This window comes from Acartia tonsa, chromosome 7 (genome assembly GCF_053477335.1).
Source record: "Acartia tonsa isolate MP-2025a chromosome 7, ASM5347733v1, whole genome shotgun sequence".
NCBI classification, from domain to species: Eukaryota; Metazoa; Arthropoda; class Copepoda; order Calanoida; family Acartiidae; genus Acartia; species Acartia tonsa.
In genome coordinates, this window is record NC_137266.1 from 35,671,779 (window position 1) to 35,692,406 (window position 20,628).

General features: G+C 30.7%; 1 protein-coding gene across 1 annotated transcript in view; it reads left to right on the forward strand.

The window, feature by feature from the left end:
- Window positions 1-14,163: 14,163 nt before the first annotated feature.
- Window positions 14,164-20,628, forward strand: part of LOC145324291 (uncharacterized) — a 31,813-nt gene continuing 25,348 nt past the window's right edge. The window contains exon 1 of the mRNA XM_080166908.1: window positions 14,164-14,209. The gene's annotated coding sequence lies outside the window, so the exon portion shown is untranslated. The remainder of the gene's footprint in view (window positions 14,210-20,628) is intronic.

Sequence of the window (20,628 nt, forward strand, 5' to 3'; positions counted from 1 at the left end):
TGTAGTTTATTATGCATTCTTTTAGCGAAGCCTGGATATCTAGCCCGTAAAGATAGAGTTTAATTCGGATCTTTTGCTATACTTAATTTGCTATACTTAATTAAGATCAAATTGTGAAAATACAATCATGAGATCATTAAAGCCTAATTGTTATAAGACAATTTGTTTTTATTTATGAGGTTTTTAAAATAGAATTTTTATAATACAAAACATGATATAAGTGCAGTAGATACTAAGTATAAAATACAGGTATTGAGAGTAAGATTATCTTATTGCCCATTGATCTATCCCTGATTTCCTGCAATACACCTTAATATAAATTTTGTGCAAGATTTCTTCTTTTTTTATTACATTCCTCAACATGAAATATAACACCCAATGCACACTGTCATACTAAATAAAAAAAGTTGGAAGTAAATTGATACTAGAATAGTTATTTCTCGCTTCGTATAAACAGCTTTACGCGGATATATTTTTTTGCCCCGAGATGCCGAAGGCTCAGATTTGTATAAAAATTATTGCTATTTTGTTTTCTTTATTTAAAGCAGGTATAATAATAGTTATTTCTTGCATCGTATTATAAACAGCTTTCCGCGGATATAGAAATGTACAATTATAACATTAAAACCAGTTTCTTTAGCCCCGAGGTGCCGAAGGCAAGGCTAAAACTGGTTTTAATCTTACGTACATTTTAGTATTCGTAGAAAACTGTAAAGAATACCATGACATAGCTTTTTTTCGTATGGATGAGAACCGGATTCGAATGAATACGAGAAAGTAAGATATTCTAATGTTAAATCTACTCTCGGTTTACTTTTTTATATTTAAGAAAAAAGAATTCTTTTATTTGCTTGTCTTGTAAATTAGACTTTAATATTGTGTCTGTGACCATTTTCTAAATTAGACAAAATAAAATACAAAATTATGTGTCCACAAAAATAGGGTGACTCAGGCACGGGTCTAAAAGGATAAGACAATGGCCAATAAATTGATGTACATGCCCAAATGATGATAAAAAAGTTACCAATTCTGTAGATTACAATTAGTAATTGAAACATTTAGACATTCAACTAAATGAACCAACCAATCCCCAAGGTTGTTAAGCCAACGAATAAGAAAAAGTTATAATAAGACTTTGGGGACTAGTGTAATAAACAGCCCAATGATCCCTCCCCTTCTAGAATCAAGGGAGACAAAATCCATACGAATAGAAGCACAGAAATATGAACACAATTTATTAAAATATCTGTAACAGCCAAATAGCCAGGTAGGGTTGGGGACATTGGACTGTACATTAAACTGTGGTGCCCATAGTTTTGAAATTACGTTATCTTTGGCTTAAAACTTTTGGTATTTTATTGAATTTTGATTGGTTGGCTCCAACTTTTCAACCAATTATTTCAATCAACAGTTTATCTTGTGAAAGAAAAACCATTTATTGAGATACGGAAAAACAGGTAGAAAAAAATAAAGTAAATGAGATTCAAATATGTAATATGTATTAGTAAATGTAAAGTTTAAAGGGCGAATATAGGTTGAATATGAGATTAGCTTAAATAAAAGGTGCCATTCCATAGATTATAAATAACTTAAAAATATTAACATAGTCAATTGTATAAGCCTGTTTATAGCTTAAAACCCGTCAATCTGAAGACAATATTATGTAATTAGTGTGGTTCCCTAAGAACTCAAACACCCTAGTATCACACAAGGCTTCGTAGCAAGGTTGAATTAAAAAGCTTTCGTTAAATGAAAGTCGTAATAACGTGGAAACCAATTAATCAGGGGTAAATATACCCTCCTTTTACCTTCATAAAGTAAATTATTTAAAAGTTAAAAAAAACATCAAATAATGTAAAAAGTAAAAAAAAATAATCGATCAAATTTTCTTGGAGGAAGAATGATTTTAAATCCCTGTTTTTTTGTGGCCATGTATGTGTGTGTTGAAAATGCGTACTCAAGGGTGTTTATATCGGTTGTGGGGAATATGGTGGGTCCACGCATTCCGTGCATGATCAAATATCTCATGATTTATCGTTCTTAATTACTGACTACTTTTATACAGTGGGAGGCGTAGTGAAACAAATTAGTTGGGGGGGAAAAGACCAATTCAACGGTGTGCGGTCATTTCCGCATATTATCACATACGCATATTGTTTTATCAATACACAAAAGCAAATTAAATTAGAAGGGGTATACAGTAGTGAGTGTAATGGATCTAAAGGGATAAGACAATGGCTGATAAATTAATATACATCCCCGATGATGATACTTAGAATAACCCCTTATGTAGATTAACATTTGTGGTTAAAAAGTGTGAACACTCAACCTATTGATGCAACCAATTCAAATTGACTCAATCCCTTAAATTGTTAAGCCAACTAATAAGAAAACGTTATTTAAAACTTTGGGGACTATTGTCATTGCCCACTCTTTCTCTGCTGTACAAAGTTTATACTGTGTTAACAAGGACAAAAGGGATGAAAAGTAGAAAATGTTTTTTTTCATGAAATAAAAGAAATATATTTTTTTCATTAAATAAAAAAAATATATTTTGTATCATGTATATCAAAATATTGTAGATCCTAAATAAATTTAGCTAAGTAATTTACCACATCGTATTATATACATCTTTCCGTGGATAATAATTGAAAACAAGGTTCCAAATGCCTGAGCTAATAAAACTGGTGCTAATATTATGATATTTACTTACTACTCATTTAAAATTTCTGTAATATTAATAGTAATAGAGTAGCCCCGCTACTATAAATTATTTTGTTTTATACCAACTGGGAACTAACGGCAAATTTTCAGATATTTAAATTATTTTAAAAAAAAAGAATTAATTAATGATTATTAAAATCTCAAAAGCTTCTTTCCTAAGTTTGTTTCAAAAATTAATTTAAATACTATGAAGAAAAAAAATACTTTATCGATGTACTTAATAACTTAATGTACTTTTCTTCAATTTATACATGGAAACGTTTTATGGGGGCGTTGTTCAAAAAAGTGGTTTAAACACCACCAATAATTAAATTTTAAACAAAAATAAAAATCTGTATATTAATGTATTTTATATACATAGATACAGTGTGTTTTTTTTTATGAGCACTTTTTTGAAAGCAATTTTAATCCACTTATAGTTATCAGAATTTAATGATTAATGGCTTATTTTCTTCGTTTTTTAAGGGAAATTATGAAACAACAAAAAAATTACAGTTTTTGTTGAAAAAGTACAGTAAAGTTGAAAATTAAAAACTTAGGTGTCAACATATAAAAATGGTTTTAGCGCATTTTTCTTAAAAAAATGGATTTTCTGTAGTCGACTTTGGGGGGCCAGTACTCCCTCCCTGGTTGAGATATGACCTTCAAACTTTGATATGTTCTAGTACATGTCCCTAATAGTATCTGTAAACATTTTTAGCTCTATATCTCAACTTTGAAGTGTTTAGCAGCCATTCTTGCAAAAGGTTGATTATTTGAGCATAAGAAAAATGTGCTAAAACCATTTTTAGATGTTGACACCTAAGTTTTTAATTTTCAACTTTACTGTACTTTTTCAACAAAAACTGTAATTTTTTTTGTTGTTTCATAATTTCCCTTAAAAAACGAAGAAAATAAGCTATTAATCATTAAATTCTGATAACTATAAGTGGGGTAAAATTGCTTTCAAAAAAGTGCTCATAAAAAAAACACACTGTATATTTAAATTTTTATTACAAGCGACTTTAGATAAAGTATCAATTAATTTGCATGCGTTGCATGTGTTTGAATGTATTCGCATCAATGTAAATTATGTTTGCAGGGATAAATGGAGTTGAAATATGGATCTTGAAATTGTTGGCAAATTTTATCTATAATTTAGATGTCTGTCAGTCTGTTAATGTAACTTTTTTATTACATTTATTTTTAATTTTATATATTTTTTAGGTATTTTCTTTATAGGATTTCAGAGTGACAGATTAACAGGGAGAAAAAACAAAGTTAGTTGCAGTGTAGATTTGCTTTTAAAGATTAATTTATTTGCCAACATTTTCCTGCTGAGTGCCATTAAACTTTCTCCTCACCCTCAAATGGTTAAAGATTAGAAAATAAAACAAATATATTCTGTTCAAGTGTACTCTGGTTGAGAAAAATATTGGAAAATTAATCAGTATTATTCTGTTTTTTATTCTGGCAGAGTTAGCTCTTCTGGTTAATTTAAACAGGTTAGAATTGTCCTATTAATTTCAAACTTTGTATAATGATTCCTATAATAATTAGGTATGGTATTTGAATTGTAGCAACTTTATAATTGTTACTAAAAAGTACATCTAAAACATGATGATTTTTTATTTATTCAGCTAATTTTTTGGATTCTGATTCCTATTACAACAAGGTTCATTGTTATAAGCAAATCATCTCTATAAATAAGTTGAAATGTCAGTATGTCCTTAAAAATTATCCTGTATTAAAGAAGATTGCAACAAATTTACTAAATTTACTTCAAATTTTTTTAGACCTGTGTTTAGTATTCTTCTCATTAAGTTCTGATACGCTACAAGTGTTTATGTTTGTTTGTTCTACATTTCAGAGGTTTTCTTATATGGATGTTGCCAAGTGAGGAAGTCAATTGTTAATTTTAATATAATTCATGTATAATCATATCCATATTCCATAAACAAATTTAAGGTGGGAGTTTTGTACACTTACAGATTTCATCCTGGGACTTTCCCTCTAGGGGCTAGTGGAGCAAAACAGCTCTAGACCAGCCAATTTTGTATGTAGTCTATTACTGTAATCATAAACATATAAAAAACTTAATTGGCGTCAGCAACCGCCGTAAACGCCGAAAATGGCGGTTTCCGTTATTTGCCGTTTTTCAGCGATGGTCAGAAAAATATTTTTTTTTGTTATGTAAACTAAGAGTTCGTCCTAAAATTTGGTTATCATAGCTTTAGAATTGGCCGCTTTACAGCTGTTTTAATATTTAACGGCTGGCAAAAAAAAATGAAATAAGGGGGGAGGGGGAAAGTTAGTACACTTATAGGAAATGAAATTCAATACCAAATTTTGCCCTGGCTTGTTTTTCTAGTTATTAATCTAATTCTTTTTGTAAGCTCTCTTACATGACTGGATCTACCCATAAAACTTTAAAAATTTAATTTTGTGACTTTCCCTCTAGGGGCTAGTGGGGCAAAAGAACCCCCCAAACACTAAAAATTTAGGTTCTTTCTGAGCTTATTTTTAGAGATATTGAGATGATTTTTTTTTTCAGAAAACTTTTTTAACAACCAAACTAAGTAAACATTACAGATTTCATTTTGAGACTTTCCCTCTGGGGGCTAGTGGAGCAAAAGACCCCCAAACACTAGAAATTTAAGTTCTAAGCTTATTTTTAAAGATATTGAGATGATTTTTTTTTCAGAAAACTTTTTTAACATAATCAAACTAAGTAATCATTACAGATTTCATTTTAGGACATTCCTTCTAGGGGCTAGTGGAGCAAAATACCCCAAAACACTGAAAATTAAGTTCTGAGCTTATTTTTAAAGATATTGAGATGATTTTTTTTGTAGTAAACCTTTTAACATAACCGTACTAAGTAATCATTATAGATTTCATTTTGGAACTTTCCCTCTATGGGGCTATTGGAGCAAAAGACCCCCCAAACATTAACATTTTAAATCTGAGCTTATTTTTAGAGATATTGAGATGATTTTTTTTCCAGAAAACTTTCTTAACATAACCAAACTAAGTAATCATTACAGATTTCATTTTGGGACTTTCCTTCTAGGGGATATTGGAGAATAAGACCCCCAAACACTAAAAATTTAAGTTCTGAGCTTATTTTTAGAGATATTGAGATGCTTTTTTCCAGAAAACTTTCTTAATATAACCGTACTAAGTAATCAATACAGAATTCATATTGGGAATTTCCTTTTAGGAGCTAGTTGAGCAAAAGACCCTAAAAAACCCTAAAAATTTAGGCTCTGAGCTTAATTTTAGAGATATTGAGATGTCTGTCCATCTATCTGTAAGTCTGTCCATCAGTCCATCAGTCTGTCAGTCAATAATACTTTTGGGAAAATGTGATTTTCTAAGCTGCCATTTAAGATAGAAGGCTAAAAATTCTTAGTCAACATTTAAATCATTATGGAGCATAATTAACTTAAAACTTCATAGGAACAGAGAGTAAACTGTCCATTAAAACCTCGGAAACGGCAAAAATCGCCAAAAATCATGCCTTCGGCGCGCGGTGAATAACGGCTAAATGGTCAGCCAGAGGACAATAAAACATAAGTAAAGAATTGTCCGCCTCTAAAAGTTGTTCATCATCAATGAGATGCTTGAAGTCTCTACAACGACTTCTTCCCCTCCTCTTAAAAATTTAAGTTCACAGCTTATTTTTAGAGATATTGAGATGATTTTTTTCAGAAAACTTTTTTAACATAACCAAACTAAGTTATCATCATAGATTTCATTTGTGACATTCCTTCTAAGGGCTAGTGGAGCATAAGACCCCCACACACTAAAAATAAAAATTCTGAGCTTATGATATGAACCTGTTTTTTTAAAGTAAACTTTTTCAACATAAATTTCAATAAAGCTGTAAAGGAAAATTTAAAAAAAAGGTAAAAGTAACAGGATGTTTGTCGTGTGTTTGAATGTTTGTTGGTTTTTGCCAAAGTATGTAAACTTTATATTAGAAACCTTAAAACATAAATTTTGAGAGCAGCAGCTGCCTCAGTCTGCAGATAAACCGCGGCAGATTTTCAGGAAATATTAATATGTCATCCAGTTATCCTTACACTAAAGTAACAGGATGTCTATTTGTGTGTCTGTGTGTTTGTTCTGAAGGATCTCGCTAACTGCTGAACCAATCAAGTTCTCCTTAACAGGGTAGCTTCTCATAGGTTCAGTGAAGGTTTATGACTATTTGGGGTGATGGTACCAACCAATCAGTTACGGACGGACGGACCGACCCTAATTATAGAAAAGCTTCGCTTTTAAAAAAAATATTTAGCAATCCTCATAAGAAAATAACAGGATGTTTGTTTAATAGGGGGGAACTTCAACGCCCCCCCCCCAAACCTATTAAGGTCCAAAAAGGAGGGTTAAACATAGAGTAAATTTGCTACTAAAACTTTAACTCTAAAGTCATCCTAGATGTAACAAGAATTTTATTTAGTTTCTTGCGAAGTTGTTTCCGATACCATCTCTAATTTTTAAAATCAAATTAATTTCTATCTAGGCGTTGCAAAGTTTTAAGTTCGCCAAATTTGAGATATGCCAGAAAGCCGGACCCACCTTTTCCCCCACAACCGTTTATATCATCATGAATTAATCAAAGATCTCTGACGTATTATTTACCCTGTCAATACTCCTGACGCCCTTCTACGCAAATTATTTTTACGCTTTTTAAAAATTAAATAAACTAGTATATAATCTAAAATAATAAACATTTAAATCATCTTTTAAGGTGCATGCCAATGTAATAGTCAATCAAACTTAAGCAAAATAGTCAAAAAAAGTCTTGTAAAAGGCTAAAATAAACGGTTTGTCGTCAATCTGATTTATCATATGTTCAATTGAAATAGAAAATTGCAAAATCTACTTAAGGATTTTTTTGAATTTTTAAATTTGGCATAGATATTCTAAAAGTATGAAATGGCACCTTTCATATCGAACCTATATTCACCCTTTAAAGCATAGCTAGTTAAAAATATTATACATTAAAAAAGATTCTAGAAGAAAAAATCTGGGACCTAGAAAAATCTCATTAAAGAGGAGAATCATAGCTTTTTAGCGACATACAGACAGACGAACTTCCTAACCTTTTATATGTAGGCATTATTCATTATTATTTATATTTTTTTGTGAGAAAGAAATAACATTTCTAAAATGTTAGGAATGTAGAATGAAGAGAGCCAAAAAATTAATATTCATCCAAGAGGAAAGCTTTTCTATGACTTAAACTTTTTAGCTTAGTTGATAAATTAAGTAACAACAAATAAGAAAATGATAATAACAAAGTATTTTAATTAATTAAAGCAAATTATGATGCATAGTGGCCGATAAACTCCAATAAATTCCAAAAGAAAATAATATTTTGCAAATCTTCTTTATGGCATTGTGAATATACCAACGAATATTTTTGGTTCAGGAATAAGCACTAAAACTGCAAGTAACTTATACTTTATGCATAGCGTTACTGATATACGGACAGAGAGACACTTAGATACTTGAATGTTGTTGAAATTCGTTATAATATGGGTGAAATATTTTAAATTACAATATTTATTCATCGCATCACATTATAGACAGCTTTCCGTGGATCAAAAATTGTGAGTTAAATTCCAGTATGGGTCGAAGGCCCGGGATAACAACACTTGTAATAATTTTATGATTTTTATTTTAACATTCGTGCAAAATTAACTGTAATTCGAAACTACACATGATTTTTCAGTACGACTGAGGCCAATTCTAATATACCGGATATAAATCGGTTTCGAAGCCATACCAGAAAAGCAACTCAAGAACAGTTCTTTTCGTTTATTCATAAATTGATTATGAAGGTCCTTGTTTAAAATCAAAATTAAAATTCTTTTTTCCTTAAAATTTTTAATTAAGCATTGATTGTGTTCCAATTCGTGAATTGTTTGGTTCTTGTATTAATTAAGAAGATATTAAAAGCAGGGATCTAAAAGATTAAGACAATGACCGATAAATTGATGTTTATTCCCAATGTTAATACACAAAATTTTCTTTAGATTAGTGGTTGTCCACAAAGTTGTCAAGCTAACGAGCAAGAAAAACATTGGGGACTAGTGTAATATACAGCCTATTGTCCCTCTCTCTCTCTGTATTAAGAGAATGTATTTTTAAAAGCGAGGCTTTTCTATAATTAAGGTCGGTCCGTCCGTACGTCCGTAACCGACAAATAGCTTTTTTCGTTAAGTTAGGCATGTTAAAATTGTCATACCGATTTCAAACTTTACATGGTGATTCCTTTAGTGGTTAGGTACGATTTAGGAATCGTATCAACTCTATAATCATTACCAGAATGTTCGTACGTCCATTTTCCAAAATTTGTTATACTTTAAGAGAAGCCTTTTAAATGGATTCTTTACCTTTAGACTAGGGGCTAATCAACTAGTAGTTTATAAGTTTCTTTCTACTGCTTTCTTTTTGTTTATTTCAAATAAATAGAAATGCGGTTTTGCATCTTTAACGCTTTACTAAAAGGTTAAACAAGGATGATTACTTTACATTCAGTGCAACTTATTTTAAAATGTGGAAAAAGGCATTAACTTGTCAGGCACTATCTCAAACTATATTTGTATATGCTTTTCCATTAAAGTAAATCTTCTTATAGGTGCTAGGAGGTTTGAAACTATTTTGGGAAAGATTACCACCACCCTCCCAAGAGAAATCCTCCTCATTTTTTCTTTCTTTTTTAAATTAAAAATTCGTCCTTCATCATCCCCTAGAGGCCTATAAATGCGTAGCTGCTAGTTTTAAATAAAGCAAAGTAAGCTCTTCAAAAATTGTGTTGCTTATTAGATTCTAGAATCAACAATTAAGATTTAAGCAGTTTTCATAACTTTTTAGAAGATTACTACAGACCAATTAATTGTCACTAATACAAACAGCTTACAGAGAAGCGTTGCTACTAGAAATTAAATTAATTGCACAAAAAGGATTTTTTCTACTTTGTTTACTTGTGGTTCCATACTTTAGCAATTTTATAAGGGAAACTTTTCTATAATTAGAGTACGTCCGGAACGGTTAGATCTTTACATAAATTTTTTATGTGACTATCCTATTCATCTCATTTTTGGAATACTGATTTAAATTACAACAAGGTACAATATTATAAGCGAATTATCTCTATAAATAAGCCCTAAAAATGTTATTTTGTCCTTTAACAGTATTTAAGGAGTTTTGCAATTACGTACAATTTTGTCAAAACTTATACATTTCTATACTGCTTTTTCAGTTCTACAAGTGTTATTGTTCGTCTGTTCTACCGTTTCAGAGCTTCATTTTTATGGATGTTGTCATACTTGTTCTTAATAAATCTTATCAACAAAATAATGTCAAAAGCTATTAAAAGATATATGCATTTCATATTTTAGGCTGTTTGTAGTGCATATAAAAATGAAGTCATACAATACAAATGACCAATAATAGGCCAATACACAGACTAAATTATCAATAACAGGCCAGTATACATTTTAATTGACTAATGGTAGACCAGTATGGCGTCATTTTTACGCACTATAAAAAGCTTCTGATACAAAGATAGTAATTATATTTTTGTTCCTTACACCCCTGAGCATAAATAGATTAAGTATCATTTTGCCATTACGATTTGCTATTTGCATAACGTGATAGGTTTCTAAAGATTATAGGTCAAGTCTATGGTTAGTTAAAACCGAATTATCACACACATGCACAGACCTATGATAGTTAGTCACTCTATTGTGATAATACTATTATAATATTCAGCAGAAATGATTTTTTGTTTGACAGTGTGATTACATTAAAGCAGATTTTAATAATAACGTAGCAGAGCATACAGCAGAGAATTGAGATTTACAAAAGGCCAGACAGATAAATAAAGTCACTAACATAGAGTAGCTTCTCTACTATTGACAAATCAATAATGGACATACTTACTTTAGCGATTTAATTATTAATTCTTTTTCTTCTTCTGATTGTTCTTAATCTTATAAAAATGGCTTATTATATATGAAAGATACTCGATGATCATTTCGTTCAACAACAAAAAAAACTAAGTTTTTCATATTTCAATCATCGAAATTACTGTATTATTTCAATTGTTCGTATTTTTGGGGAAAACACATTTTCTATTTTACCATTTAAGGTATTACTGAGAGTTTGTTTCTGAAAAAATTTGAATCTATCTATTTTCAGGCTGTTTATTACACTAGTCCCCAAATTCTATACAGTTAAATAACGTTGACACCATGGAAACTGTCCCAATTTTATATAACTTTTGCGGAACATGTTCCAGTTACGTCATATTTTTCTTTCCCGAAATAGGGAAGGGGGAAAGAAAAAAAAGGGAAGGGGGGAAGAAAAAAGAGATGGGAGAAAAGGGGGTTTTCCCCATCTCTTTTGAAGAGATTTTCTTCCCCCCTTCTCTTTTTCGGGAAAGAAAAATATGACGTAACTGGAACATGTTCCGCAAAAGTTATACAAAATTGGGACAGTTTCCATGGTGTCAATAACGTTTTCTTATTTATTGGGTTAACAACCTTAGGGACTTTTATTGAATTTTGATTGATTTGTTCTTTTAGTTAAGTGTCCAAACGTTTCAGCCACTAACTGTATTCTACAGAAAGGGTAATTTTGTGTATCATCATTGGGGATAAAAATCAAAATATCTGCCATTGTCTTATCCCTTTGGAGTCCATCATCTTTTGAATCTTATTATATTGTATTGAAGTTGGATTCGCTACTTCAAAGTATTTCTTTGTTATGTAAGACCACCAATAAAATAATCTGATGACAGTTAATATAATATTAGATATTACACCACAGGGATTGCGGGATTAATGTTGCCTAAATCAATCTACATACCTTTCATTCCTCCTTTTACTTCATACTGGTGAGGCTGCTGTCCATGATTTAAATTTAATATAAGGTCCATACAACCAGGATAACTATATGGGGAAGCCATTATCTCCTTATATGTTCAAACACCTTGGGTATTTGACCATTAGCACCTTTAATTGCAAGACTTTTGTCTGAAAATCACAACTGTGTATGAAAATGAGTTGAGACTTATTCAGGCCAAGATAACATTTTGTAATAATACTTTTGGTACCAGTGTAATTTACAGTCTATCTTCTCCTTCCTCACTATAATGGGAAGGTCATATAACAAGGCATGATTTAATTACTTAAAAAATGGAAATAATTGAATTATCGTCCATTGTCCATTACAGCCGTGATAAGAACCAAGAATTATAAAATTAACATTAGAACATAGAATTATAAATACTGGGTATATGTCTTTATCTTTATTATTTCATTATTTACCCTCCAGGCTTGGATTTGGTTTTTCGTTTTCTTAGTTTTAAAATTTAAAAATGCCACCCCCCCCCCCCAAAAAAAATGAGAATACTTTTTTTAGGGAACCTATGCTCCCTTTAAAAAAATTAATATGTCGAAATTTTAATTTTTAACAATTATTTTAGGAAAGCTTTACATAGGTAAAAGGATGGATTTAGATCCCCAAGATGCTAGTGGCGCAGTCGTTAGTATGACATTATATTACTAAGAAGCGATTTTCATCAATTTCAGTATTTACAATTATTTTATAGGGTCAATTGAGTTTCCTGATGGACAAACGTGCGGATAAAGGTACGGACAAATTTGAAGAGTTCTTGGCCTACTTAAAATGGCCAATAAACCAAGGATAACAACATCCATTAGTAACAAATCACAAAAATCTTGGAATGGATAAACGAACAAACTGAGTTAAAGAGCAGATGTTCAGTTGTCATAACAAAGAAGAGAAAAATATGCCAAAATTATGAAATCTTTAAAAGAAAGGTTTATGTCTTTTAAAGTATGACTAACAGACAGACGATAAAAAAAAATGCTCATATGTCATAGGAGTCATTAGTGATGTTTCAGCTGTCTATCTTTAATATCAGCTAAGAAATGGACATATCGCTACGGCCTGACTGACAGGCTGACGGACAGACTAAGAGATTTGTAGACAAAAATGACAATCAAACCATTTAAAATTTTTCAATCACTGATACAATTACACTACAATAAACTTTTCTTATAAAATGTTCGGTAACAAAGTGCTTTAATACCCTAAAAAGACCCATACGGTGCCTAGCTTAAAACTGTTAGAAACGGGGCCAAAAAAACTGATGTAAATCGATGTCTTATCATTAAAAGTAGGACGGACAATTATTCTATAAAATAAAGTAGAAGAGAATATTTTTTTCAGAAATCTACAATCCTTTATTCCCCCAAATAATTAAAAGCTACCAAAGGCATAATAAATACAAAGAAATTAGTAATTTATCGTCCGATGCCTTTTAAAAGTATGAAAATAAAACTATAATTTTTATATTTATGTAGGTTTGGTATAAATACTAATGGATATATAATTACTTGGATGTTATACCAGATTTTAAATATATATTAAAATAAATTGAAACTAAAATACCATTAACCCAACCCCTCACCTCCTTCTGGATGAACGAACTGACCAATTAACAAGTTCCATGTTACAAACCTTTATTGCAAGTTTTCTTGTGATAATAGGCACGTATATTCTATATCTATTTAAATACATATCTTCATTACAACATAGATTAACGGAAATATACAGACTAAATTACCAATGGCAGGTCAGTATACATTCTAATTGACCAATGGTAGGCTAGTATGACGTCATTTTTATAAGCGTTACAAAAAGCTAAATTTCATTCAAAGAATTCCCATCTACAAGAGTACTATGGACGAAAAGACGTACAAATAGTTTATAGACTAGACCATGAAGGTCTTTGAATCTTCTCAAAAAATTTATATCATAATAGTTTTCTCTACCCGTGTTCATTTTAAAAATCGTGAAATGTGAACTCCTATGTTTCAAAATTAAACACAGATTATTTTTATATCTTTCATTTCAGTCAAATTTGCTGTTTAAATAATGTCGACGTAAATCTTAGTCGAATTATATCATACATAGAAATATCAAAAATATGTCAGCTATGACCTCTATATCATAGAATCATTAAAATTGTAACTCTCAGTTTTGTTGGGGCAGGTTGTGCTATAACGTCCGTCCGACGGCTGACTTAAAAATCAAAAATTAATCGTATGCTTTGTTAATATTTCTTAAATATAGATTTCTCTCATTTCTTATACTATTTTATAGTATTAATAATTGAAAAATGTTGCTTACTATTGCTGCGCCACTTATTTACATATGTTTTACATTTATTTTGCTGTTATTTATTAAATCTTTTGCATGAACACTTTCCCCCTACCATTTTGACATAATAATTCTATTCTCCGCCATTTTTATCTCCAACCTTCCCCTTCTCTCCCCCTCCTCCTAGATGCATGGCGCGAAAATGAAGTTATTTATATTGGTGGCGCGAGGCTTTTCCCTCAGTTTCTGTTCGAAATTCAGAGTGATTTCTACCCTCTCACCCTTTTCCTCTTAGGTGTGTGTTTTTTATACATTTTATTAAGTGATTTTTAGATGCCATAGGGTCACAGTAAGTATGATAGATTTAATGTATAGAAAAAAACTTTATTTCACAAAAAAAAAACTATTAAAACAGCAATAAAAAGTTAATAACATTTTTGTCAAATAAATAGTTCATTCAATTTGATGCTATCTATAAAGTGCCTATCAAGGACTGAAACCATCCCCCCCTTCTTTAAAAAAATAAATAAAATAACAAGAGTTAGGATTTTTACCTATGACTAATCCCAGCGGGGTTCTCTAACTTTGGGAGGTCTGTATCTGCGGTACATAAACCTGCAGGTTTACCCAGTACCCAATCAATGCACATCCTAACCTAAAGTAAAAACAAACAAACGTGAAACTACCCCCCATCGTTATTTTAAAATGACAACATCCATAAAAGCGAAGCCCTGAAACGGTAGGACAAACGGATATTAACACTTGAATAGTGTTAAAACTGAAAAATCAGAATATAAATGCAGCAACATTGTAAGTAAATTTGTTGAAAAACTTCTTGAAAAAGGATAATGTTTATGGACATACTTACACTATTAGGACTTGATTATAGAGTTGCTTTGCTAATAATATTGTACTTTGTTGTCCTGTGAATCAGTATACCAAAATCAGATCAATCGGATGATTTGATCACATAAAAATTTGTTGTTAAAAAAGTAAAAAATCAACATGTTTAAATGGACGTACGGACATTCTGGTTATGATTATAGAGTTGCTACGCTTTCTAAATCGTACCTAACTACTACAGGAATCACCATGCAAAGTTTGAAATCGATAGGACAATTCTAACATGCCTAAATTAACGAAAAAAGCTATCCGTTACGGATGGACCGACCCTAATTATAGAAAAGCTTCGCTTTTAATAATTATAGAAAAGCTTCGCTTTTAAAAATAGGACAATTAGACAAAATTATGAATAATAATAATGTCATGAAAATAATAAGTCAATAGTCATCCAAACAATTACAACTCTAACCTCAACAAATAATTTAATTTTAAACAATGAAAAAAAAATTCATCAAGAAAATAACAATTAAATTATACTACTATCTATTCTTTAAAAATAATTAATTTATCATAAAAAGCTAGGCAGTCGCGATAAATAGAAGCTTTTATAGTGCCTATAAAATGACGCCATATTGGCCTACCATTAGTCAATTAAAATGTATACTGACCTGCCATTGGTAATATAGTTTGTGTATTGGCCTATCATTCATTGGTCCTTGTATTGTATGACGTCATTTTTATAGGCACAGCTTCCGATAAACACTGCAGTTTTTTTTTAAAAATTAGATCGAACATTAATGCCGTCAGAGAAACCGTTTCTCAGTAACTGTTGCTTATGAAAACACATACATTCATAATTATATAGAGTAGATTCGCTATTAAAATTTTGATATAATTAATAAAAAGATACTTAGCAATCAATATAAGATATTTAACAAATTTATTAATGATCCTTTCATCGTAAACTAAGACAGTTGCTAAATTAATTGAATAATATTTTTTTTCGGAAGCGATAAATGTCTGATCATTAACATTATACAAGCTATTTATCGCGGATATTAAAATGTAATATTGAAACCAGTTTTGTTAGGCCTGATGGACCTGAGGCCTGGTCTATCAAAACTATTATATATTTTATGTTTTTTTAATATTCGTGGAAAATTGTCTGTAATACGAGGCTTTACATAACTTTTTAGTAAAGCTTAGAACCAGTAGATATTAATCAGTTTCGAAGCCATATTGGAAATATTTTTACTGTATAATAGTTAAATGTATCCTTTATATTCCTGTAGATTATAAGTTAGTATTTATGATTTGCCATATGTCGCCTATAAAACCTTTACACTTTAGATATATAAATAGTTACATATTAAAGTTATTAGATTTAGACGCAATTACGATTAAGAACAAAAATGAAAATTCAAAACAGTAATTACTATTCATAAATAATATCATACGATAAATGAATTTGCTGAATTATCCTAGTTATTTCTCTTCGGAGGGTTTGGGTACCCTCCCAAAAAATAATTATAATTCCCATGAGAAGCTACATTATAAAAAAGATTAATATCAGTTAAGCAATTAGCAAGATCCTTCGGTACAGACAGACAGAATCAGTTAGACACCCAGTTACTTTTCTATAATGATTTTTGCGCATTTTTTTATTAAAAAATCTTTTCCTGTTGTTATACCTTTATTATTTTGCCACAGGAGGTTTTCAAAAACTTTGATGAACAAAATTAAGTGACATTGTTTCCGAAGAAAAAAAAATATTGTTTGTTACCTAAAAGACATAGTGACATAAACCAGAGCTGGATCTTGAAATCGTTAAGTGGTGCGCTAAATCGGGGCGATCCAGTTCAATGCACCTAGATATTATTAGATTTCAATCTTTAAATCAAAATGGAATGGGCGAACCAACGCGCCCAGTGGTGTGGTACTGGCGCGGCAAACCGGGGTGAACTGGATCGCCCTGTTTAGCGCACCACCAAACGATATCTGAATCTTTCCTGAAAAGGTGAAATCAACCAGATTAGTATAAAATGAAGTCTTAAGTTTCAGACAACAAAATAACATTACTACATTTCATTTATCCTTCCAGCAAATTTTTAAAATTTATGAAAGGTTTACAGGGAGCTGCAGAGCCCTAATATATACCATGAAAATTACAATTAGATAATGGTATCAGTTTTGATATTATATACCTTATATCCCTGGTTTATAGGAGAAGTATAAATGTGAGGAAGGGAGTGTGAACAACTAAAAATTAATCTATAAAGCATCAAGTCATGGAATTGGTATTCTTTCAAAATAACATTGAAATTTTGTAAAGGGCAAAGATATGATAAATTATTTATGTATGCACAGTATTATATCCCCTAGCCATATAATGAAAGTTGGGTTAAAGAAAAAACGTCTTTCATTTCACGAAAGATACTAATAATTTTTACTATTTTTTTTAAAAGTCTGTTTTGAGGAAATACTAAAGAATTACAATAAAGTGCAATGTGATTTTAGCGGCGCTTTATATAATTTACTTATATATACTTTTTTGTCTTTTTTCCTCAGGCTTTCTTTGTTCAATTTCTTCGCCCCTAGCATCCAGGCCGGTAGTGGTCAGGAAAATAGCCTAAAGCCAACCAAAGACGCAGAAGAGAATTCAGGCTAGTTTTCGAGATCTATAGCTACAGACAAATAACTTGCTACTTTTTATCAAAGGATACTGTTAAGTTTGTACTCTTAATAAATATTAGCATTAAAAATGCCCCAAAAAATTTAGAGGATGGCCTTAAATTGTAATTAGCATAAGTCCAGCTTTTTGCGAGATCTTAAAAGACAGTCAGACTAACATTATGCTTTCTATCAAAACGGTTGAAATTCCAGAAATTTTTTCTCTCCATTAAGATTAAAGTTTGATAATATTGTTAACAAGGGGGGAAGGGAACATTAGGCTGTTTATTTCTTTAATATCCAAAGTTTCATAAAAACGTTTTCTCGTATTCATTTGAATCCGATGGATAGGAACCGGTTCTCATTCATACGAAAAAACTATGTCTAGCATCGTATTATACCCAGCTTTCTACAAATATAAAAATGTACAATCACAAGATTAAAACCAGTTTTTTAGCCCATGCCTTCGGCAACTCGGGGCTAAAAAAACTGATTTTAATCTTATAATTGTACAATTGGGGAAAGCTGTTTATAATACGATGCGAGAAATAAATATTCTTATTCCTTGAAATAACAATTTTTGGGACTGTTATTGAACTTTGATTCGATTGTTCAGCAAGTTGAATGTCCAAACATTTCAACTACTAATTATTATCCACAGAAGGGGCAAATTTGTGTATCAGCATTAAAGATGTACATCAATTTATTGGCCATTGTATTTTCCCTCTAGATCTCATATTGTGAACACTCACGACAAAACTCTGTTGCTTTAGATAGATACATTTAAATAAAATATGGAACAAATACAGGGATCTAAAGGGATAAAACAATAGCCGATAAATCGACATACATCCGTAATGATGATACACAAATTTCCCCTTCCATAGATTACAAATAGTGGTTGAAACATTTGGATACTCCACTTAATGAACAAACCAATCATAATTTAAATCCCTAAAGTTTTAAGCCACCGAATAGGAAAACTTTAATTTAAAACTTTTGGGACTAGTGTAATAAACAGCCCAATGTTCCCTCCCTTCCTGAACATATATAACAGAAGTAACAGTTTATGTTATTTGAAATTGATATATTAAAATAAAATTTTAAACATATTTAAATTAAATACTAGTTGCATAACCTAGCATCTAGAGGTCAGTAAAGTAGCCTTAAACCACACAGGAATATTAAAAAAGCTTCCTTGAAAAATAAAACCAATTTGGACCAGCAAATTCCGAGATATTTAGCTTCAGACAAAAAACATTATTACTTTACATTATAGGATTAATCTGAATCAGGTAGAGAGGAGGCATTGGACTGTTTATTACACTAGTCCCCAAAGTCTTATAAAACCGTTTTCTTATTGGTTGGCTTAACTACCTTGAGGACTTTTATTGAATTTTGAATAGTTGTTTTTTTAGTCTATAGGACTAATTGTTAACTTCAGAAAGGGTAATTTATTGTATCATCATTGGGGATGTATAATGTACATATATTCATCGGCCATTGTCTTACCCCTTTAGATCCCTGAATCTGAATCATATTATTTTGTGGGTCACAACTTATTGTTTTCTTGTTTCTAAAATAAATTGAGATTGTCTAAAAGCTCCGTTGCAATGGAACCTAAACGTCCTTGTCTAAAACTTTAAAAATAAAGACATGCATGTACAAGGTAATATAATGTTTAAAACATTGCATGCTGCTAGCGATCAATTTAGAATTGGGCTTCTACAACCACATATATCTTAATTTATGAACTAAAGAACTTAAAACTATCGCTTCTTTCATATCTAGTAGCGAAGCTACTCTATAATATTTGAATATGTTAATAAGTTCGTCAGCCCATCAGTAGAGCATTACTTTTTTACTTTTGGATCATGGAAAGAAAACGAAGTCGCGGGTTTCGTCATATTTTCACTGTAGATTTTGTTAGGCTATTTTAGGTTAGGTTGGGTAAATGTTTATAATTAGGAAATTTGCCCCGCAGTGTTAGAATCCCCTGCAGGGTCTAGAAATAGGACAAAAATTACTGACAAAATATGACGAAATCAGCTACTTCATTTTTACTCCATGATCCTTGCATTTTCTCTTTCTCAGTGTGCGTAATCTTTTCTAATTTTTCTAATTATTTATGATTTCTATAATTATCTCTCTTGCTTAAAAGCTAGAACTATAACCGTAGTGTGCACGTTTTAATCCAGGGAGGGAGAGGACAATAGGATGTTTATTACACTAGTCCCAAAAGATTAAAATTGACGTTTCTCATTCGTTAGCTTGACAACTTTGAGAACTTTTAGTGAATTTGGATTGGTTGTTGTCCAAACGTTTTAACCCCTATTTGAAATCTACCGAAGGGGTAATTTTGTGTATCATCTTTGGGAATGTACACCTATTTATATCCATTGTCTTATCCCTTGAGATTCCTGGTTTTAATCACTTCTCTAAACAATGCACTGTGGTTATTATTTCATTAATTGCTGTTTTTTTAGATGTAATAAATATAGTAAAAGTACCACCCTCAGTGCAATATTATTATTTTATTCTTTTCTTTTATTGTCTTTTATTAAATAAAAACAAAGAAAATAATAAGATTTAAATAGTTTATTAGATTTCAAAGAGAAAAGTAATATGATAGTTAAAATCTTGTCCGGTACATGTCCAAAAATATTCATTGTTGAATTATGAAGCGTTGAAATAATCATACGATATAATTATTCAATGGGAATTTAATTCAATATTATTTTGTAAATTATAAATAGTACATATACCTGTTTTTTATGCTAAATTATCATAAATAACTAATAATCTTATGTTAGTTAACGTGTTTTTTTTTTATATAATTTTCATCAAAAGACAGACGGACACACAGACAGACCCAAATCAACCCCTTTCGAATAAAGATCACCTTGATGCAAGGGGTGCAACCGCTTGCAAATTAAAATTAAAAAATAAAAAAACATTATTTTCCTAAGTAAAGAAGTCCATAGCCAATGGACCATCACTATAAGTAACTTTCTTAAAGCGATGCTTTACCACATCAAAATCATGTCCATCCGTTGCGTATTGCTCTGATCGTTTAATTAGGCATGTAAGAACTTCCTTCAGATTTTAATTTTTTATGATGATTCCTATATTAATTAGGCACACTTTGTAAAGCATTATACCTATGATTATTTTCAGAAAGTCTGTACGTCTAGGTTTGCT